Raw genomic sequence first — 25,083 nt, forward strand, 5'->3', positions numbered from 1 at the left:
GATAATCCAGTCTTTCACAAATGAATTGTTTTGTCTCTGAAAATAATTTTTTTTAGTCAACCAAAGCCATTTATCTCTATTTTTTCAGAAATTCATTCCATAATCTTATGTCCAGTTGATTTCAAGAACTGTTTCTTTTATGGACTGTAGTAATGTCTTCTTCTACAATTGTATAACAACTATATTTGAAGAATAGTTTTGTGGGTAGTCTTTTCAGATGCTTGTAATTTTAAGGCAGCCCTATAAATGTTGCTCTTTATTTTTTTTTTCCAAAAAGGAATGTTCATATATCGTTTCTGACCTAATAGTACATCCAATCCAGTTTAGAGTTTAGCATTCTTTCTAATGGCTCCCCTTTACAGAATTTAACTTGTAGATTTACTAGACTATCCTATACTTGCTCACCCTCAGGGTATGTGAGAATGAGCTCCTGTATTCCTGGTAGGAAATTGCAGATCAGCATTTTTAATGCTGCCTAAAATCCTTTGTGTGTGTGTTTTTTTTAAATTACCAACATAGATCAAGTTTATGTTAATTGTATGAAAAAAGCAACAGAAATAATCAGTAACATTTACACAACTTAAGTAGTTAACCTAGTTCTGAGGCAGCAGAATTATTTAATTGTCAGCACCTTAAAGTAGGTAAACCATGTAATAAAGCACTTCTTCGCACTCTAGGTTTTTTGCTTTGTTTTTGTAAGCAGAGTTGGGGACCTACGTATAGATGTTGTCGATGTTAGGATGTGGTTTTTAAATCAAACAAATCTGAATTTGAACTAAGTCTATCTCTTTACACGTTAAGCAGTCTACTGTGAATGCCTTCTCTTTCAAAGTTTCTAGACAGCCATTAATAGGAGCAGAATGTCACTAAAGTAACAGTAGCGAATAGGCACAAATTCCTTTGTGTAAAATTCCACACAAAAGAAATGGAACAAAATTACTGTGCTTTTAAAGCTTCATAAGAAATCAACATTTATTGAGTGTGTAGTTCTAAACTTTATTGACTAAACACTAAGGATATCTTTTCTCTGAAAAGAAGGCCCCTGAGTGATGTGGAAAAGAAAACAAATATAGAACTGAATACTGTAGCCGTTCTCAGGGGCTAGGTAGCTATTTCTATGTAAATCACACCTTTCTTCAAATAATTAGTGTCTGTCCAAATAAATGCCTGGTTTATTCAATGAAAAATAAGTAACAAATCCTTTTTAAGGTTAAACCTTTAGATTTTAGAAGGAATGCATGTCTAATTCAATGCCACCATTATCACTGATGTAAGCGTATGAGTCATTAGTCTTAAATTTATTGCTGCCCCTCGAGAGACAGAGAGTCTGGAATAAGGCTTCACCTACACCTTTTCTCTTTGCATCTATTGGTGTGTCATCTCTAAGCCAAATCTGTCATGTGATACCCACTCTAATAGACTTTCTTTTTTAATCTCAATGCCATTCCAGTGGTTTCCTTATAAGAAACATCTGTATATATTTTGAGAGCATTATAGGCCATGTCAACAACTTTAAAAAAGCAATTGTTATTATATACATATATATTACATAATATATATACATATGTTGTTAAACACACACACACACACACACATACACACATACACATATATATATAAAATTACAGACAAGCCAGCACTTAGCCCACACTGGCATTTGCATGGGTGTTTCAACACAAGTTCTGGTCCTTTGCTTGTGAGGCCAGGGCTTTAATACTGAGTTGAGCCGTTCCACCTACTTATATTCCTAAGTGATAATCATGACACTCACTTGCACTGGTGATAAATTCCCCTTGAAGGTGAATTGTTTTGAAATTTCTATCAGTATGTCTAACAGTTGAAGGAGTAGTTGTTTGCATGTTTGTGGTGGATATTGTGTTCCCCAAAATACTGTAGACACTAATAAACTTATCTGGGGTCAGAGAACAGAACAGCCACTAGATACAGAGGCCAGAAAATGGTGGCGCGTGCGCGCACACACATGCGCGCGCACACACACACACACACACACACACACACACACACACACACACACACCTTTAATCCTAGCATTCCGAAGGCAGAGAGCCATCTGGATTTCTGTGAGTTTAAAGCCATACTGGAAACAGCCAGGCACCTGGTGGCACACAACTTTAAACCCAGGAAGTGATGGCAGAAAGCAGAAAGGTATATAAGGCATGAAAACCAGGAACTAGAGCTGGTTAAGCTTTTACGCTTTTGAGAAGCAGTTCAGCAGAGATCCACTTGGATGAGGACACAGGGGCTTCCAGTCTGAGGAAACAGGATCAGCTGAGGAATTGAGGTGAGGCAAGGCGAGGCGAGGCGGCTGTGGCTTGTACTACTTCTCTGATCTTCCAGAGTTGACCCAAATACCTGGCTCCAGGTTTGTTTTTATTAATAAGACTGTTTGTTTACAATTTGGAGATTTTTATAGGGCCAAAATAAATTCAAATTGAAAATGAATTGTTTTCTTTAGAGAACTTTAAAATTATTTCTTCCTTTGGGAGTACAGGACAGTCTTTGAAAAGCTAGAGTCAGTGGGTAACTTCATTATCCATTAATATTTCCCTCACAGAAACAGCTTTTTGGAATGAAATTATGAAAGAAAATTATGCCTCTTTCTCTCAGTTGTTACAGAACTATAGTCGCTTAAATTTTGGTGGGAATGTTTGAGCTGTAAGTCTATGTCTGCACATAATGTGAGTTTTATTTTTGGTTGTTGTTGCTATAAAGTCAATTAGCAAACAGAGATGGCCATCTCAAATATAAACAGTTCTGTCAAATTCTCTTAATGAGAACTAGTTATTCTCCATATCAAGAGCATATTTATAAAGGGCTGACTATGCTTGGCTGTATAAAACAACAAGTATATGCACGCTTCATTTATTTGTATGTAGTTTGTTGTCTGTGTGTGTTGTATATGTGTGTTCATGCCCCAGACTGTGTGAGTTTCCAAGCACATGGAAGCCAGAGGATGATGGCTGGTGACTTCTTCCATTAATCATTACCTTAATGCCTTGAACAAGCACTCTTAGCTGGACACTCATTATTTTTGTTAGGCTAGCTGGCCTGTGAGCTCCTGGGGCCAGCCTGAGATGGAACAAGGTGTGGTGGTATTGTGTTTCCCAAAATATTGTGCACCCTAATAACTTATTTGGGGTCAGAGACAGAAGAGCCACAATATTAAACATAAAGGATAGGCAGTGGTAGCACACGCCTTTAATCCTAGCGTTCCAGGGGCAGAAAAATCCATGTGTTCAAGGATACAGCCAAGCATGGAGACTCACACCTTTAATCCCAGAAAACCAGCCTTTAATCCCAGGGAGTGCCGGTAGAAAGCAGAAAGGTATATAAGGCATGAGGACCAGAAACTAGCAGCATTTGGCTGATTAAGCATTTGGCTGGTTAAGCTTTCAGGCTTCTAGCAGCAGTTCAGCTGAGATTCATTCTGGATGAGGACTCAGAGGCTTCCAGTCTGAGGAAACAAGATCAGCTGAGAAGTTGGCCAGGTGAGGTTAGCTGTGCCTTGTTCTGTCTCTCTGACCATCCAGCATTTCACCCCAATAGCTGGCCCCAGGTTTGATTTTATTAAGAACTGTTAAGATTCCTGCTACAGCAAGGGGTTACAAGCTTCTGCTATCACTTTCTCCATCACAAAAGACTGCATGATGCTGATCTGTGTGTCTGAACAACTCATTCCTCCCTTGATCTAAGGTATTTCATTTGTTTTCTTCAGAGTGAGGGAAAAATACAGAACAATACAAAAGAAAATATGATATTCTTTTCAGGAATAAGAATATAAAAGTGAGCCAGGAGGTGGTGGCTCATGCATTTAATCTCAGCACTTGGGAGGCAGAAGCAGGTGGATCTCTCTGAGTTCGAGGCCAGCCTGGTTTACCGAGTGAGTTCCAGGACAGGCTCCAAAGCTACACAGAGAAATCCTGTTTGAACCCCTGCCCCACCCCCCCAAAAAAAGATTAAAAAGTATTTAATTTTGTTAAAGTGTCTTTCAGAACCCACACCTTGTGATCTCATTTGTGTTCTTTAATATCCCTTTAAAGATAATAGCTTCAAAGACCATCAAAACTCTACACACATTATATATATGCATATATGTATATAACCCTATCATCACACACATATATCAGTGGTTCTCAACCTTCCTAATGATGTGACCCTTTAACACAATTCTTCAAGTTGTGGTGATGCACAATCATAAATTTATTTTCATTACTACTTCATAACTTTAATTTTGCTACTGCTATGAATCATAATGTAAGTATCTGATATGCAGGATGTCTGATATGTGACCCCTGAAAAGGTTACTTGACCGCCAAAGGGGTTGTGACTCAGAACTGTGTATATATCATCTATATCTATGTGTGTGTGTGTGTGTGTGTGTAGTCACATATATAAATATATATTGTAAGGAGAGTGAACTAGGACTCTTCCTTGAGAAGTCCCTGCCTATGTGTGTCTTACTTTCTTCCTAGGTGTCTTTCCTTTATTAACCCTCAAGTTTGAAATAAATATTAAAAAATAATGTTTAACAAACTCAGTTCTGCTTCGTAGTCCTTTCTGTATCGAATCCAGGGATCTGATTTTATATGAACTGCGGTTTCTAAAAGAATAAGGAAAATCTTTTCAGCCTGCTGTGCATGACAGTGCAAAGCTGTGTTCCAGCTGGTCATTGCTGACACTCAACTAATTGAAGTAAAAAAGAGACATTTTTCTTGATTCTCTATAGCAAAGCAGAGACCAGACTATAATCTAGTGTGACTTAATTAGAAGTTTGAACATGAGGCTGCATGGCCGGCAGACAAAATCCAGATGTTGTAGGCCATGGTGCGTGGGGTGACCACAGAGGAGTACCAGGCGGCCCTGTAGAGCCACAGCGGGAGTGTGCAGAGGGGTGCCTAGTACCTGAAGTTGGAGCAACTCTTTGGGTTGGGTCTTTGGCCACGGGTGGAGTGCCACAAAGGGCTACAGATGTTCTCCTGGAACCTGGAGCAAACTGGCTGCGGCCTTCTGGGTTCCTGTGGCCATGCCCACCACAAATGCTGACAGCTGTCTGGAGAGCGAAGGTCTGTTCTAAAGAAACCACTTGAACTTGTCTGTGGGACAAGGGTGGGGAGATGCCCCATCTCAGGCCTGGAGGACCCACTACTGCCAGCTGCTCCCAGTGGACAGAGTGAGACGGAGGCAGCCAGAGGAGGCTGGGATCCCCACCTTGCCCACCTCACTTACTCATCCATCGAGCGCTCTTCTGCACACCTTAGTTCAGTCCTCAGTGCCTCAACCAAGAGGTGAGAAGGAGCCTTGTGAAGACAGGAAGCTGTCTGGCAGGCCCTGTGTGTCACCTGCCTCTGGCTCCAGATCAAGGCTGGGCTAGTGGCTAGAGTGTGCTCCAGGCTTTGCCCTGGGGGACTAGACTGAGGAAGCCAGGCTTGACTTGGTCAAGAAGGATGTACTGGCCACACAGAAAGGTAGGCCAACATCCAGCAGGGCCTCCTCAAGGCTGAGCCCTTTTCCAGGGAGCCCCCATAGGCATTTGGAGTGTAGGACAGAATGTACCTGTGGCTTCACTGCGAACTTGTGGGCTTGGCTGCTCTTGTACTGGAAACAGCCTCAAGTGGGTCAGAAGCAGAGGAAAGGCACCAGATTCTTCTCTGGCAGGGCCCCCAAGGCCCCGGAATTGGAAGGAGACCCCAAGGGCACCAGTATTTTCCTGTTTGATGCCGGTTCTTCCCCTGTTGCTGTTCGATGTGTTCCCATCAGCCTCTGTTGCCGAAGATGCTGTTCCAGCTACGGCTACCTGCTGCTTCTAGAGAAATAAATTCCGTTTCTATTTTATGTTAAAAAACAAAAACAACAAACAAACAAACAAAAGAAGTTTGAGCAAGAAATGAACTATTTTAAGACTAGAAACTGATAAAAAAATAAGAATAGAATTTGATAAAAAAAAAAAAGTAGGCCGGGCGGTGGTGGCGCACGCCTTTAATCCCAGCACTCGGGAGGCAGAGCCAGGCGGATCTCCGTGAGTTCGAGGCCAGCCTGGGCTACCAAGTGAGCTCCAGGAAAGGCGCAAAGCTACACAGAGAAACCCTGTCTCGAAAAACCAAAAAAAAAAAAAAAAAAAAAAAAAAAAGTAGCTAAAGTTGTACTTTGATGTTCTTGACAATGAATAATCCTACATAACCCATGGCTTCATATGAACTCATTCGCACCATCATCAAAGCCCGGCTACAGTCTGCTCGGACTTCATGTCTCAGCCCTAAAAAGGAAAGGCTACAAAACAAAGTGGCTTAATGCTCTGCGGTCCAAAGAGCTACTTCCAGGCTGTTGCTTCTCTCCTTATATCTGTCTATTTCAATGGAAAGATTAGCATGGATTTTTTTAGTAAGAAACACAAGGACGAGTCTCCAGTGTGACTTGCCAGCCACCTTGTCAAAATATAAGTCCAGAGTCACAAAGGAGAGACTTGGACATTAACAAAAGAAGCTTTTTTGTCTTAATTATTTTTTTTTTGTACATGGTACTTCAGAACCTAAGATCATTAAATATTTTATATCACAATAGCTACATGTTATCTTTATTGAAAGTAATTTGCAATATCTATTTTTTTCAGATTGTTTTCTGAGAACTTGTATTTCATTTGTATGCATCTTAAGGACTGATATAACCCTGATTCAACAATGTGAGAAAACACAAATTCTGCTCTCATTTTAGATGGAAAATAGTGTGGATTTTTCTGCAGAGTATCCTGAAGATTAGCTGTTTAACAACTTAGATCAGCTTTTGAATAATGAATTAACAATATTATGTTAATAATAAACTAAAATATTTGCTTAACAGAATAAATTTACTTATGTTGGAAGCAAAATATGTGCTTTAAAATTTAGCTAAATGAGTATTATAGAAAATATAAAAGTTCTATTAGTCAAACTTATGTTTTAGACCAGTTAATAATGCATGATTGGCCAATACTCACTACAGAGTTTCCATCTAATACATTTCTTTATAAATAAATGATACAGACTTATGGTTTATTACTTCATAGATTGCAAGGTATGTTCAATATATTATTCATCAATGGAAATGTATATTACTTCATTACTGCATGAATTAAAAACACCATTTCATTTAATTTCTTCCAATTGAAACATTTCTTTCTGGAAAGGAGAGAGAAGCTTCTACCACTCAGAGGCTAATAAAACTTTTAAGACTCACAAAGTCACAAGACTCACAAATCCCCTCCCCTAATTCATGTTAGCAGTGAGCAATTACTAGGGGAGAAAAGGCTCTCAGTGGATCTGCCTGCATATTGAGCAGGAAACTCCAAGGATGAATCTTGCAATTTTGTCTGTTAATTTATCTTCTACAAGAAACTATATGTAGGGTGAAGAATATTCATACAGCTTGGAGCCCTTTCAGTACACTGTGGCTGTAAGAGTGAGTAGCCTCAGTGCTAGCCTAGAGCCTGGTAGACCCAGGAGGCTTGATGGAGTCATAGGTACAGCAGATGAGAGCAAAGCTCTATTGCCTTTGCCCCTGGGCAGGGCCCAACAGTAGGAACCAATTCCTTTATCCTATTTTGGATTGGAAAACACACAATAATATAATAGCAGTTGCTCCATAATGAGAAAGCAGGTTGGCAAAGGAAAAATGAGTGCAGATTATTATAGAAAGCTTAAATATAATGGAGTATCAGTGCTACGGTAGCCAACATTGCTCTTTAGACAAAGCAATTGACAAAAGTAATGAGATTCTTTTTAAACTGTATTGGAGCTTACTGATGCTTCTTTTTGCGCATACCTCTATCTGTTGAATCCTAAAACCAACTGGTACTTCCATCGAACAGATGGCAGTATGCCATTAGAGATTCTCCCTTCTTTCTATATAAAGGTTTCATTACATAAATGGAATAATGATAATCTCTGAATTACAGATTAAGAAAATGTTCTACAAGAACATAAAATGATAAGCTAAAGAGTTTCAGTGAATGCATTCATCAAGCATTCCCAGAAACCATAAGGTGACTGAGTAAAGGTATAGATGCTAGGGGTTGCTTACCTTCTTCCTCTTTCCTGGCCAGGGATGCAGCATCCAGGTCCCCATAAACCAAAAAGGCTGGTTCTAAAGGGTCCATGTTCTTCATCGCTTGGTCCTGGAAATCCAACTGGGGTGAAAAAGAAATGAAGAAAAGACAGACACACAGAAACATGTCCAGCAGAGCTGGAATGGAGTGGGCCATGCTTCCATGCTTGCTCTGATGCACAGTACCAACTATGCATCAACTGTGAACCTCAGCACCTTCATTATGTACAGGAGGATGGGTTAGCAAGTCTGGGTAAGATTCTCTGTGGGGGAGAAACCTCAGGCTGCAGATATCCAGGAAACAGAAGTAGCAGTTGCTAGTTTTTACATACATTGGTCAATCATTTGTAAATACTTGAACCAGAGGAGGGCTTTACCATGTCTCTGAGCCTCACCTGTAAGAAGGCTTTGCCAATTCCCGTGAGTCTGAGACATTGGTCCTTCTTAATAACACACAGTCACTCAGGACTTCACCTACTCCTTATACACTCACTGAAGATTTCTTTGGCTCTCCAGACTACCAATGTTTGTTGCATACTACAAGTAGATAGGAAGTCCTTATTGCTGAACACAATGAACACTCACTTCAGGACAAGTTGGAACTGAATCAGAAACTCCCTCCATGATGATAGCATTATGTAAATTGCTAAAAGAAAATTTATTATCAACAATACATATACTGTACTACAAACATGTTAGGTAAGATGTTTATCTTAGTACAACAGTAACACGGTTGTTATGGATACAATCAGTTGTTTCTTGATTGGGTTTAAGGTCTGTTGTACATGTAGGAACTTATGCTTGGTACTGTAATCTAAAGCAAGAGCTATGACTGGGACTGCTACTACTTTGTAAGCAAATGTGATGTGCCTGTCAAACTTTCTTTGAAATATTAATATTTATGCCTATAGAATACTGATGCTGTCAGTCTATATCACGAAAGGATTTTTTTTTAATCACAGGCAGTGATTATTGCAGAAATTTATAGCCCATCAAGCTTTTGAGGATAAGGGATCACTGGTGTGGCATAGTGGCTAAATATTGAGTCATAGATGCATTGACACCTCTAGTGCTCAGGAAATATAATGGAAGAAGAGACAAGAAGAATGTAAGAGCCAGGGAAGGGGATGGAGTACCTCTGTCTATTCCATATTGAAGCATTCTTGCTTGGAAGGAGAAGACAAGGTTTTAAGACTTGAGAAAACAAGTGAGTCTTAGAGGTTCATCAAGTTCATGAAACTTACAGGACTCAGAAATTCATAATGTTACAAAATCACAGAAGTTCCTTCTTAAAGTTGACATAGGCAGTGAACAGTTTCTAGAGCAGGGAAGAATCTTTGGCGGAGTACTGTGAAAGCTGGGAAGGGAGTTCTATGGTCATTCTGAGTCATCACCTATGGTAGGGTGTGCTTTTTTGGTGATGATGCAGTTGTCCATACTCCTATAAGAATCCCCACCTATAGGCATCCCCCATAATCTCATTAGTTTACAATGCTAGACTTTGGTGGAATCATTTCATTGGTATTTGGTCAGTGTTTTATCCAGAATGAAAAGATGTTTATTTACCTCTCCCAGGAAGAGCCACGTGATTAAAGGCAAGGCAAATTCAGTTTTTTTTCTTTATGTATTTCAAGATATTAGAAACAAGCCTTGAACATTTCTAATTCAACATGTTTTATTGTTAAATATTCTTTACTTAAAAGAAATAAAAATATGATAGATACCCCCCAAAACAGAATGCTTCTTAGGAGAGGAAAGGCCAGAGCAGAAGTTTGTTCTGGAAGCTGAAATCTGTAGGAGAGGTCGAATGTGCCCCGAGGCATAAGGATGCTAATTTTGTTTTATTGGATTTTACTGTAGCTATTAATATATTTTGCTAGAGATTTATGTGATCAATTTATCCTATGGCCTGAACTAATTCCCACAGTATGTTTTATCAGAATATGTGACTTTTTATAAATTTAGCTTTCTTCCATTTCCACAAATGGGAAATATCTTGTTTCTAGGAATGTTTGATATTACAGAAATTTTTTTGAACTAATGATAAATAATGCCAAATAAGAGCATTATTTGTCTCATCATTTCTCCTTCTCTCCTATAAGGAATCCCAGAGTCATTTTGTTAAACTACTATGTTTCCAGCTTTATTGGATCTTCAATGAGATGACAAATGGATTACATTTTGGGTTGTGTGACTCTCATTGCCCTATTAAACTTCTGGTAATATTTGCCTGTGACAAGCAGTTATTTTTCATTACCACATTCAATTGTGAGTAATAAACTATTTTAATAATAGTGAATGTAAAGTTAATTAATAATCTGCAGGTAGGGCAGGACATGATTGCTTTCTCTCTCCAACACAAAGAAAACAATTGTATCTCTAGTTATAAATTTGCATATGAATGGCCCATCTATAAGGAGTCCAGAATGAGAATCATTTATAAGTACATTGGCAAACTGTTCTCAACTTCTCTGTTTATAGATAAATTATTTCAGAATACGTTAGTTGCTATGACAATCATAAGAAGTGAGAATTTTTAAGAAACTTGGAGAGTGCTAGTAGATATTAATATTGAAATATTTCATGTTACTTTACACACTTAGTAATTTGGTTGAGTAGTTATATGGGTTTTTACATACTTAAGAAACCTATATGACTCTCGCGCATCCTACAATTCCTTTTCAGATTTTAATAGTCAAATCTGCACAAAAGAAATTTGCATTTATTAGCATATTGTCGTCTTATTAACAGATCTACTCTCTTTTTCTCCTTCCTATCTCTTTTCCTCTCATCTGCCATCTTTATTCTTTCATTTTTCTCTTTCTCTACACCTCCTTTTCCTCCTTCTTCCTCTTTTCTTCTCCTTCCCTTTTTCCCATTTTCCCAAGTACTAAGCATGTTTTCTGCAATGTCTTGATAAGAAGGAAAAGTAGTAAAAGCTCCAACTACTTTCTTAGAAACATTCTTATGCTTCACCTTCATGTGGTCTTTTCAAAAATTACTTTATTATTTTCTATATATATGAGTGTTTTGTCTGCATACTTTGTGCATTCCTGGTACCCACAGGGGTCAAAGAAGGGAGCTGAATCCTCTGGAACTAGAGTTACAGATATTTGCACAACTCCATGTGTGTGCTGGGAACCAAACCCAGGTACTCTGAAAGAAAAATGTTTTTAACTGCTGAGCCATCTCTCCAGCCCCCTCATTCCATATGTGGTCTTTTAGGAAACAGAAAACCCACAAGAAGAGCTGATTGAAATTCCTATGTGTGTCTTGAGAACATTTAAGAATGTTCTCAAGATTTTACCTTTACAAAACAGAAACTCAGTTTTCTCATTCTATAGTGTAGACATTTGTTTATACTGGTCTAGTTATTCTTTTCTTTTCAGATGTATGGAAGTGGAATCATTATTGCTAGCAGTTATCAAGATAAGAGTGAGAAAAGTAGAAGCTCATCAGGACAAGCAATTCCAGAAGAGAAATGACATGATCAAAATTATATTTTATAAATGTCATTCTGGCTAGTAAATAGAGAGCACTGATTACTTAGGGAGAAGAACATATGATGTGGGCAAGACATTATACTGGTCAAGACCAGGATTGATGATGTGCAAATGGCATAAAGGGGCAGGATTTGGGATTTGGATTAATGTAGAGTCATCCTCCTTTGCTGAAGATTAGTTATTTTGCTTTTCAGAAATGAGAAGCACAGGACATCTTCAATGCTTTTATCCTGAGCTTCTAAGTCATAGTGTATAAGAGAAGCTCAGAAAGTGTGTATACAACATGCTTGGAAAATATGATTTTCAGGCATCATGCAAAACAAATTATACTTTGAGTGATAATTACGTGTAGTGGATAGGTAAACTGTGAATCTGAATGGGAGTTCTATCCTTATGTTAAGTCTCTAAATTTATAAATCGTAATTTGGACGAAATTGTACAAGGAGAAAAGAGGAGAGTGTCAGCTCTGGACTTCAGTGTACTTTTATTTATGGTGCAGGAAGGGTGGATCAGTAAAAGACTAGTGGAAACGCCCAAGAAGAGGAACTCAGAGTTTGGTATGATAGTCAGAGGGTAAAGAAGGTGTGTCCTCACTTGACAAGTCTAATCATAAGAAGTTAAGACTTGCTCATTGTTTGAAACAATGGAGGTTTTAGATGACCTTTGTTCCCCTAGACTGAGATAGCACAAATGATTGAACAATGATAGGAATTACAGCTCAAAAATACCCATACCTTGCAAGTTCTCATATCATGGTCCCTGGAAAGTCAAAATACTTCTACAGATATTGACTCATTTATCATTCTAAATAAGCCATGGCTGGTGTCCTTTATTTTTCCTACCTTAGAGTTATAAAATTTAATTCTATTTTAAAGTCTATGAACAAGCTTTGGTTCCCAGATCTGATTAAAATGTGATGACATAAAATTTATCTCCATAATTTCCTGCCTGTGCTCCTCACCTACTTTCCACAGAGCTTTCTTTTTTTTTTTTCTTTTCTTTTTTTTTGTTCTGAAAGTCCATAGAACCGGAGCTAAGGTCTTGAACTAATTCTAATCTTAGTGGGGATCTCCTGACATAGGTCCATACATTAATAAGAACCTGTTACATGTGATTACAACCAAAGAGAGAATCAATTAGATAAAGCAAATACACTGCCCTTGATGAACTTAAGACTTTTAGATGATTTTTACAGACAGTAGGTTTTTACAACCTTCCTGTATCATATACAGGAAGATTACCAGACTACTGTCAACACTGCCTTGAAGCCTTGCATAACAAACTGTGCAATTAATGCACCAATATGTACTATTTTAATAACAAATTAAAAGTGAAATGAATAATAAATAAAAGACTTCATACATATATGGATATGTACACACACATTTGTATACTACATGTCTCTCTCTATATAAACACACATTCATCTTTTTATAGGAACCATTGTTAATGACTATATGTAAACCACGGATTGTCTTTGAATTCAGAAAAAAAATTGTTTATGTATATTGAAACATGCACATTTTAGATGTAACTGCATTGTGTAAGTATATAACAATTCTACTTAAAATAGTGTTTTAGGGATTTAAACTAGTCTTTACCTCATTCTCTTTTTCTTAGAGACTTTTTAAAATACATTTAAAGATGATCAAGCAAGGAAGGGCCAACCAACTACATGGTAATAGAAGGGCTAAATTACATGTTAACACTGTTACAATGTAAAGTACATAGTAAACCAAACTCTAAAAAATTCTACCTTTTAAATTACAAATGTTATATTAATTAGACAGATGGCGTCCATTAACTTTAAAGAGTCATCTATGTATGGTGTCTTAAAATATGAAAGTATTTTATTTGGTATCAAAAGCTAGAGGAAACAGAGAAGTAATTATAGAGCATTAACATTCAAATCAACTTAATAATAAAAACATTTTTGTTTTGTTGTATCTTCCTTCCTTCCTCCCTCCCTCCCTCCCTCCCTCCCTCCCTCCCTCCCTCCCTCCATACCTCCCTCCCTCCCTCCCTTCCTTTAGAGACAGGATTTCTCTGTAGTTTTGGTGCCTGTCCTGGATCTCACTCTGTAGAACAGGCTGGCCTCGAACTCACAGAGATTTGCCTGGCTTTGCCTTCCGAGTGCTGGGATTAAAGGTGTGTGCCACCACCACCCAGCTTGTATTTTGTAGTTGAAGGTAGCACATAAATAACTAGGAGTTTAAAAATATATAACATTGGCAGAACACTGTAACGTACAAAGGTATAGATTTTATGTTAATGTGATATAAACTGATGATTTTTTTTGCTATATGATTGGACTATTTGGTCCACATATATAGCCATTAAATTTTGAAACTAAGTCAGTCCCAGATAGGTTAGCTTTGCTAGATTCTCTAATTATAAAAATATCTTTATATTCTATTGTGCATTTCTTAGCTTATATTTATAAACCTTGGACACGTGGAACTTGCCTTTGCAGCATTTTATCGAACTCTTACTGACTTTGATTAAAAAGAAAATAGCATGTTTAAGGCAGAATTGGTTTGAGAGTTTTATGTATAGTAACAAAGCTAATTTTTCATGAGTATTTCAATCTATTTTAAATTTATTCAATTTATGAGTTCAATTAATTGATTAATTATTTCTTTCCAGGGAAATAAATTCCTGAGCAAATCTTAGTTATAAACCTGTTGAATTACATCTAAAAACTGAAAAAGAAAAAGAGATCCCAAAACAAAGGAAAACAGTAATACCCAATCCAAATTTCTAATTTTCAATACCATTACAACTCCATATTTATATTATGACACTGCAACTTCATATTTATATTTGTAAATTTTAGATGAAATTTTGATTTTTAGTACAGCAATAATTATTACATACAACTAATTATATGTCATTGTAGATATTCCTCAGGTAATTGTATTTGATACTATTCAATTAGATAAATATAAGAAGATAGTTTATTACAATGTAATAATCCTATTATACTGTGTCTTCTATAAATTCTTGGTTGGCCCTCTTAAGAGTCTGTTGACATGTGTGTGTATATTGTTCCTGAGATCCAGTAGTATTAGCAATGCACAGTATTTTATTGTTATTAAATGGAGCTCAGCTACTGTGGGCACAGGGTGTTTAACTTTTATAAGGTCTACTAGGTAACAAAGGATAGGAAAAATGGTTTCCCAATTGTAATCATTACTTTCTGTTGGGAAACATCCCAAACAATGACAACCAAAAGAAACACTTAGAGAAGGAAGTGCTTATTCTGGCTTATCACTTGAGAGTATAATCCACTGTGGTGAGGCTGGTATGGTGGCAGGAGTGTGAGGTGGCTGGTCACCTTGTCTCTGCAATTAGGAAGTAGAGACATGAATGCTGCTCATCAGCTAGCATTTTAAATTTTCCTTTCTACTTTTTCTAGGACCCCAGGCCAAGGGATGGGGTCAACCATACTCCAGGATGGTTTTTCCTCCTCAGTTCAATATTTTTGGAAATGTCCTCACAGATACCATAGAAGTGTCTTTCCTGTGTTATTCTGAATCCAGTCAGACCAAAACACATACATGCACAAATAAATGTCACACTAATGAAAAACAAACCTCAAAAGAATATATATGAATAATCATAATTTCTAGTTAAAATTAAGATCTAGTTTTAAATTGGAAATCATAAACCAGGAATAGAGGTTTATTGAATAATGAAAATGTGTTAAAATCAGAAAGCATAAAAAACTTGAAAAAATATATACAGAAGGCTCTCCTTAATGGTTACATGTCTAATAATATAACTTAAAACCTTTGTTTAGTTTGAATCTCGATAGTGTTGTCAGCCTGTTCTTAAATCAAAAGCTAGGACAGCTAACCTGGAAACAGGCAATATTTATTAGAAAGAATTTTAAAATATCCTTTAAAATTTCTACTTCGTCCTCTTTCATGTACTACTTATTACCTTTTTATTATCTACCTCACCTAAATTCCCTGGAAGCTATTTGGAAATTAAAAGTAAGATACTGAGCATATCAATATTTTTTAGAGCAAGCATTAAAATCCAGTGGAGCAGAGGAGTAGTAGTTTTTTATGGGATATAATATTTAGCATCCCCTTATTGCTCTGTACTTATTTTCTCAAGTACAAGAAAAATGTTTAGGAAGGTTCAATGGATGTCACTTGTCACCCACCACTCCATCTCCATCTTCTGAGATAAATCATGAGCCAGATCATGGTTGAGATAAATAAGAGGCCTCAGAGGCTTTCATAAATATTTTAATCACTTACTTATATATTGTATTTAAAAAATAATTTGATGTGCCTGTTATCATTCTTGAAGTTAGAAAACCTGGAGTTTGAAACTTGGTTTTGTTTCTTCTCCATTGCCTAAGCTCGTAGAGGTGAGAGCAACCTACATTTTCCTCTCCTATAAATGGAAGAAACCTTAACGATGGCATGTAAGGTTGTTAATGAGTACAGACTTTTACAAAGTAAAAAGAACAGCTGTACCATATAGCACTGCACACACATTTGCTATTATTTTTTAAACTGGCTTGCCTAACTCAATCACCACCTGGAAAACTTCATTGCATTCTTCCTGTGTAGAGGTAAAGCCTGAACTCTGTCATACCCTGATGGAGGCATTTCATATTCTGTTCCAAACATTTCTTATGCTCCTTGTCTTAATCTTAGTGCCCAAAATGTGTATATGTGACTATCATGTGCTTTTGAATATGGCTTCAAAACACTGTTCAACATGTCTAAGTAGGCTTGTTCTAAATGAAGCATTCCATTGGAGTACAAGTTTTCTTTGAACAGATTTTTCTAAAGTTTTCCAATCCTGTTGTTCACAGTGGTTGCTTTAAAACATAGTTCATGCTGGGCAGTGGTGGTACACGCTTTTAATCCCTGTACTCGGGAGGCAGAGGCAGATGGGTTTCTCTGAGTTTGAGGCCAGCCTGGTCTACAAAGTGAGTTCTAGAATAGCCAGGACAGTTAAACAGAGAAAACTTGTCTCAAAAAACCAAAATAAATAAATAAATAAATAAATAAATAAATAAATAAATAAATAAATAAATAAATAAAACAGTTCATTTATTTAAGTTTTATTTTAAGCCTTTGTTGGTCTTTCTAATTTGTATTGATTAACTTCTCCATTGTATTCTTATTAGATTTTTTTTTTTTTCCGAGACAGGGTTTCTCTGTGTAGCTTTGCGCCTTTCCTGGAGCTCACTTGGTAGCCCAGGCTGGCCTCGAACTCACAAAGATCCGCCTGCCTCTGCCTCCCAAGTGCTGGGATTAAAGGCGTGCGCCACCACGCCCGGCTCTACTTATTAGATTTTTATACATTTGTATTTTAGTGTTATAATCTATACTATAGTATCTCTTTTACAGTCAATAGTTTTCCATATTAAAAAAATTCAGTAAGTTTTTAACAAGAAGAAAATACAAAAGCTTTAAAGGTCAGTGTATAAGTTCCTCAAACTGCAATTAGATCACAGTAATTTAAAATTATTTTGCATGTGTCTGTGTGAGGTTCATACGTGTGTTCATGTTTTGACGTGTGTGGTGGGACATGTGTGTGCAAGGGCCAGAGGAGGATGTCCTGTAATGTCCTTGATCATGCTCCAATTACACGGTGAGTAGAGTCTCTTTCTGATTTCGGAGTGCATCTTTTCGGCTAGTGTGGACAGGCACCTTGCTTCAGGGATTCCCCACCTCCTATGTATTGAAATTATAGGTGGTGTGGTATTCTCAAAGGCTTTCCTATGAGCTCTGGGAGCTGAATTCCACTTCTAATACTTTCCTAGGAAGTGCTTTACATGTTGAGGCATCTCCCCAGTCCCTCCTCATTCCTCCCCAGTCCTTCCCCAATCCTTCCCCAGTCCCTCCCAGTCCCTCTCCAGTCCCTGTGGAATCTCTTCATGTAAACCTTTTTGCTATAACATGAATCTAAGATGGTCTTTTAATAAAAAATAACCCAGAGCCAGATATTGGGGTAAAAGCTGAAAGATCAGAGAAGCAGAACAAGCCCCAGCCAACCTCACCTCACCAAAGCCTTAGCCGATCCTGTTTCCATGAATCCTCAGACTGAAAGCCTCTGAGTCCTCACCTGAGGGTCTCAGTTGAACTGCTGCTTAGTTCCTGTCTCCTCACACCTTATATAACGTTCTTCACCCAGCCCTGTCACTTCCTGGGATTAAAGGTGTGTGTGCTTTTCAAGCAAAGGCATGAGATCCCAAGTACTGGGATTAAAGGTGTGTGCCACTACTGCCTGACTCTGTTCCCAGTGTGATCTTGAACTCACAGAAATACAGACAGAACTCTGTCTCCCAAGTGATAGAATTCAGCGTGTGTGCCATCCACTGTCTTGTCACTATGTCTAATCTAGTGACTGGCTCTGTCCTCTGATCCCCAGATAAGTTTTATTGGGGTGCACAATATATTACCACACTTTGCCACAAAAATAATAAATTCTTCATACACTTGAGAAATTGAAGTTGTCATGTCCTGTGTTTATCACATTACCTATGTACTGCAGTGGGGAAATAATAAGTATTTATAATTGATCATGTCACAGTGAGTGTGTGTACTATACTGAGTAACAAATGAAACACTTGTGACTATCCTTCATTGAACTTTAAGATAATAATAGAACGTCTCACATTTTTAAGGCGTTATTCCCATTAACTTCTCTTTACTGATTACCAGTTAAAATGTCAGTATGTAAGAATGTTAAGAATATACTGCCTTCTCAGCACCCTGTGGAACCATCTGTAAAATGGACCACATATATGCTCACAAAGCAAATCTCAACAGATACAAAAAAAAAAAATGAAATAACCCCCTGTATTTTATTGGACTACTATGGCTTAAAGTTAGAATTCAACAACAACACATATTATAGAAAGCCTACAGTCTCATGGAAACTGAATAATACCCAACTGAATCAACACGGGGTCAAGGAAGAGATAAAGAAAGAAATTAAAGACTTCCTAGAATTCAATGAAAATGAATGGACAACATACCCAAACTTGTGGGACACTATGAAAGCAGTGCTAAGAGGAAAGTTCATAGCACCAAATGCCTACATAAAGAAGATGGAGAAATCTCACACTATTGATTTAACAGCATATCTGAAAGCTCTAGAACAACAAGAAGCAAACTCACCAAGGAGGAGTAGATGCCAGGAAATAGTCAAATTGAGGGATGATATCAGTAAACCAGAAACAAAGAGAACAATACAAAGAATCAATGAAACAAAGAGTTGGTTCTTTGAGAAGATCAACAAGATAGACAAGCCCTTATCCAAACTTACCAAAGGGCAAAGAGAGAATATCCAAATTATCAAAATCAGAAACAAAAAAGGGGGACATAACAACAGACACTGAGGAAATTCAGAGAATCATCAGGTCATACTTCAAAAACCTGTGCTCCACAAAATTGGAAATTATAAAAGAAATGGACAATTTTCTGGATAGGTACCACATACCAAAATGAAATCAAGACCAGATAAACAATTTGACTAGACCCATAACCCCTAAGGAAATAGAAGCAGTCATTAAAAGTCTCCCAACCAAAAAAGCCCAGGGCCAGATAGTTTCAGTGCAGAACTCTATCAAAATTTCAAAGAAGAGCTAATACCAATACTCTTCAAATTGTTCCACACAATAGAAACAGAAGGAACATTACCAAACTCTTTTTATGAGGCTACAGTTACCCTGATACCCAAACCACACAAAGATGCAACAAAGAAAGAGGATTACAGACCAATCTCCCTCATGAACATTGATGCAAAAATACTCAATAAAATACTGGCAAACCAAATCCAAGAACACATCAAAAAAATCATTCACCATGATCAAGTAGGTTTCATCCCAGAGATGCAGGGATGTTTCAACATATGAAAATCTGTCAATGAAATCCACCATATAAAAAACTGAAAGAAAAAAGACCACATGATCATCTCATTATATGCTGAAAAAGCCTTTGACAAAATCCAACACCCCTTCATGATAAAGGTTCTAGAGAGATCAGGAATACAAGGAACATACCTAAACATAATGAAGGCAATTTACAGCAAGCCAACAGCCAACATCAAATTAAATGGGGAGAAACTCAAAGCGATTCCACTACAATCAGGAACAAGACAAAGCTGTCCATTCTCTCCATCAATATAGTACTCAAAGTTCTAGCTAGAGCAATAAGACAACAAAAGAACATCAAGATGATACAAATTGGAAAGGAAGAAGTCAAACTTTTGCTATTTGCAGATGACATGCGTTATGTATTAGAAATGGCAGGAAGGAGTCACATCATACAATAGAGCCCATATAGGAGGTTTATTGAGAGGAGGGGAGAGAAGGGGGCTGGGACCAGTCTCTGGGGATGAGGAAGAGAAAGAAAGGGAGAGGGAGATGGGAGGTGTACAAGGCCCACCTTTGATAAAGAAACGTAGAGAATGCGCACAGGGGGTGCTCTTAGTGGCTGCAACTGAGGTCTATCCTGTCAGAACTCTAAGGGCAGGCCAGTACAGATGCCTACATGCTAACAATATGATAGTATACATAAGTGACCCCAAAAAGTCTACTAGGGAACCCCTACAGCTGGTAAACACCTTCAGTAATGTGGCAGGATACAAGATTAACTCAAACAATTTAGTAGGCCTCCTATACACAAATGATAAATGGACTGAGAAAGAAATCAGAGAAACCCTTTACCATAGCCACAAATAATATATATGTGTTTGTATTTTTCTCAGATCACTTCTATCAAATAGAATTCTTCTAGTATTCTAGTCAGTTGCCTATTAATTCCAAATTCATATCCAAAATTAAAGATATCAACATGAATATTAAGCCTAAAGACTAAGGGAGTCTATCTCTTTCAAATAGAACCAATAATTATTTTTTGAATGACCATGAAAAGAATAGAAAAAAATGCATGAAGCAGATAAATATATGTACATGCATTCAACCACAGATATTGACCTAAGCACTTCATAATATCATTGCAGTTTGAACAATTAACCATTCATGTATTCATACATTATTCAGGTCATTTATTTTTAATTAAAATAATGCAACACCTTTCAATGATTAGTAATTAGCCGTTTCACAAAGTAAATTTTAATTTATTAAAAGTGATCAGAGTGATAGTAATAGATTTTTTTAATCTACTCCTTTGTAAATATAGCTGCATAAATGTATTTGCACTGGCCTATAAAAAGATACATTTTAAAGATTTGGGACATTATGAGACAAATGGCACATTAGGTCCATTCTCCAGTTTACAGGAATTTCTGTTGTCCTTTGAACAGAAAGGCTGCAGTTTATCTACTATCCTGCTGTTATCCTTGGAAAATGTATGTGTTCCTCAGAAAGAATACCCGGAGCGACTCCCCAATTGCACATATAACTTGTGCCCTTAGATGTATTTCCTACTTCATAAATCAATACTTATACTTACACCCATACCCCATTTTTCTAAAAAGAATTTCCTAGTCCATAATACCTTCCTCAGTTACAGGTCTGAGGAGGGATATCTATGTGTTGTTGAGAAAATATAAGTATAATTTTATGTTTATTGCAGGAATGGTAGGCAAGGAAAGAAATGCCTCTTACATTGCATTCAAATAATCCCAGAGGAGGATTGTTTTCATGCTTAATAAATAGTTTTATTCACTATGTCTTTGCTTTTTTCTTTTATGTTTTGTGATGTGATAGTCCTATAATAATTTTTGGCTCGAAAGTATGCTGTTGTTTGGTTTAAATATGGCTTCAGCTTGCAGAAAATCTGAACAGATGCAATTTAAAGTGCTGATCTATCTTACTGATTCCCATAAACTTCTATTCCTAGTTCATAGGGACATATAGGAATGAAATCCAGCACAATTATTTGTAAAATAATCTGAATTTTTATAACCTAATGCTATCACCTTCATCTATTTTACAGAAAACATTTCCTGCATAAGAAATAATCTGTTTTTATTCCAATAAAGGGAAAAAAATCTCTCATAGACCAGTTTCTCTGGACAGGTGTTTGAAGATCTCACATTTACCACAATAGCATTAGCATGTTCCACTGGCTGAGAGTCAGAAAATTAACATCAAAGTTCTCTGCATAGTAGACATTAATGCACTGTTTTTGTTCAATGAGCTACTTTAGCATATGGGATATAACATCCCACTGTGTGGATATGTCTTGAGTTAGCTGAGTTATGGATGCTTCAAGTAGTATTTGTCTAGCAGATTATAAATAACCTCGTTCAGAGCAGTTTGAAATGCTCTTCTGACTTCCTGAGGGCTACTTTCATTTAGATTTCAACAGATACCTGCAGTCTCAATAAAGCTTATACATATTTGAGTATTTTTAATGGAAAACAAGCTTACATAAATGTAAGATTGCCATAGTGGATGTGTAATAGTTAACTATGAAATTCTGAACTGCATTTGGGAGGCTACTTACTTGTACTAATCTTAGGAACATCACAATCATTACAAAAAGCTTATGTTAAACTTGATAAAACAACATTTTTAGTTGCTTAATGGCAAGAGTGTAAATTGAGGACTACTGAGTCACTACAGCGAAGAAAAAATTGAAGAGAGACCGAGAGGAACAAGGGACTAGATGACTGAAAGACTATCTTTGTTGGTATTTAGGGAAGCCCAGTGCACTGAAGGAATGGAAAAGGTTCAGTTCAGTTGCCTTTACTGACATAGTAAACTTTTTTTTTATCAAAGGAACCCTCTGTTAAACAAGTTTAAGAGCTAGATTAGTACAAAAGCAGTCCACTGAAGGCATCAGAGCACCACTAGAGACGTCCAAATTCTGAAACCAAAGGAGGCAGAGGGATGCAACTGAGAAATGAGTAAAAGACGGCATGATGGCTCTTGATCCGTTCCCAGACACTATGGGGTTCGGGGGTGGGGGTGGGAGTGGAACTTCAAGAGTCAAGAAAGAGCAAGACTTAGTTTAGGATAGTTTGCCTTCATAGTTTGCCTACAGGTTTGGGCGAATAATGTCTGTGGTCTTATTTTGAAGATAATGGAATAAAGTAAGTATATAGATTACCAAGGTGTGGGGTCCTAAAAATGTGCGGCATTCAGTGAAAACTACAAATGCCATTAAGTACAAAGTCTGTGACTTAGATGACAGGACAGACTACAAGGACAAGACATCCATATCTAGAAAGTGTTGGACCTTTCCATTAAGGAAAGTCATCAGTTGGATACACTGTAATTTATAAGCACACTGACTATTATTTAATAAAAATTAGCAGAATTGTCCAGAAAATGGACAATTATCAAGATAAAGAAATATGTGTGTGTGTGAAGCACTAGTGATCCAAAGATTCTAATTACTTATGAATAATGAACTTAAAATAGTGATCATTAAACTAAGAGTAGAAAGATGGGAACTTGCTAGAAAACTGGAATGATGCAACTGAATAGAATTTTGAAATGAAAATACTGAATAAACATTATTAACTAATGAATTAATCTAGTTAATATTTCAAACAAGGCAGAAGATGATACTGGGAAGCTGAACAAAGCTTCATACACTTAAAAAATATGCAGTAATATGATGACAGCACTCAGAGAAGCCCATATGAAGTATAGGAAATCAATAAAATTAAGTCCAAGACAGAACAGTATTTGAACTCTTACTGTCTGGCAATTTTCCTATCAGTCCAGAAACATCAAACATACAGCTGAAGAAACATTGATGGACCCCAATTAGGAGAAATACAAAGAAAAATTGCAGTGAAGTGCGTCTTAGAAAACCGCTGAACTAAATGATGAAGACAAAAATCTTCAAAGTGGCCAAACTAAAACCCGCATTTTCTTTGGCAGAATAATTTTTTTTCTATAGAAACAGCAAGAGCAAGAAGTCAACCCCCTTTTAAAAACTTGACTGCCAACTGCAGATTTTCTATTATTCAAAGAGTAACTGATGTGGTGTATTTGTCCCAGATAGAATGGTGTTTATGATGAGCGTTACTGAAAAATATAAACAGGAATATATCACCACAATAAAAAACATGAATGCAAGAGAAAGATGTTATTACTCTAAAGTTGTATTAAACCAGAATGAACACACATTACTCTAAAGTTGTATTAAACCAGAATGAACACACACACACGTGTGCGTGTGCGTGTGCGTGTGTGTGTGTGTGTGTGTGTGTGTGTGTGTGTGTATGATATCAAAGAGATGTTAGCATTCTTCCCTTATTAACATAATTAGATCTTAACAAGAGAGTGTATGAGGTGAGAACCTCTTTAATACATAGTACAACTTGAGGTCTAAAATATAAAAAATTGTTCTCTTTCGGTTTCTGGGGCTGATAGTGTCAGTTAAGGTGGGTTTCTTTTGGAAGCCTCCTGTAAGGACATCCATACCTTAGAAATAGAAAAGGAAAGCAAAAATGTAAGAACAATGTATATGGCTATCAGGGGAAGTAGAAAGAAGTCATTCTTACAAGCTTACATTCTGTATGCTTCCACTTACATATCTTTCTTAAAATGACAAATCTATAGAAAAGAAGAAACAATACATTGTTATTACCAGAATCTTAGCAGTGCTGTATTATAGAGGTAGCTATGGTACAGAATGAAGTCTGTATTTTTGCCTAGAAGTGCATGTGACCCTACTATTATTTTCAATTCAAGAAGTTAGAGAAAATTTGAGCAATTGAGAAAATTACTAGATAAGTCTTAATGCTCTAAGCCTGAATCAAAATATGCACATCAATATAAATATAAATATAAATATAAAATAGTTTTCTCTTTCTGTGTTTATCCATACACATACACATACTCTTATGAATTGATTAAAAAAGCCAAAGACAGCTCATGAAAAAGACAATGAGTCTTAAATGGGCACTACACACAAGAGGCTAGCTCGGTGACTAAAATGCATAAGAAAAAGTCCTATACTCTAGACTTCAAGAAAAAAATGACAGTTGATTTTTCCAGAAAATACAAATGAAAGCCTTAAACAATTATATAGTTATTAAAAATGGATTAAAGCTGAAACTAAGCAACAAAAATTAAATATACAAAGTGATAAACAGGTTACCAGGTAATTAGAACTCTCACTTGTTGCTGCTGGACCACCCTGGAAAATTCTTTAACAATAGCTACAAATATAAGCCTACCAGCATTAGCTTAGTATAACTTACTGTAAAAGAGGCCATGTTCTTGTTAAAGGCATGTTAGAGGCATGTCTAAGCTTCCTGCGCTGGATAACGTTTTCTGTTCTTCCTCTGAAATGCAGACAACAAACAAACTAATAACCCCTCCAAACAAAACAAACGGACAAAAAACAAAAACAAACAAACAAACAAAACCCCTTGAATGGTGTTCTACAGAGTCCCTTTCCTTCTGTCTCCCAGATTTGAATTTTGCCAATGAGAGTAATTCACATCCGGAAGTGGAGGGGGAATGATTTGCACAAGAGTTTTGCTGAAACCGGTTGCAGCTCGACATGTGGCGCTT

The sequence above is a fragment of the Peromyscus maniculatus genome, chromosome 17 (genome assembly GCF_049852395.1).
Source record: "Peromyscus maniculatus bairdii isolate BWxNUB_F1_BW_parent chromosome 17, HU_Pman_BW_mat_3.1, whole genome shotgun sequence".
Classification (NCBI taxonomy): Eukaryota; Metazoa; Chordata; class Mammalia; order Rodentia; family Cricetidae; genus Peromyscus; species Peromyscus maniculatus.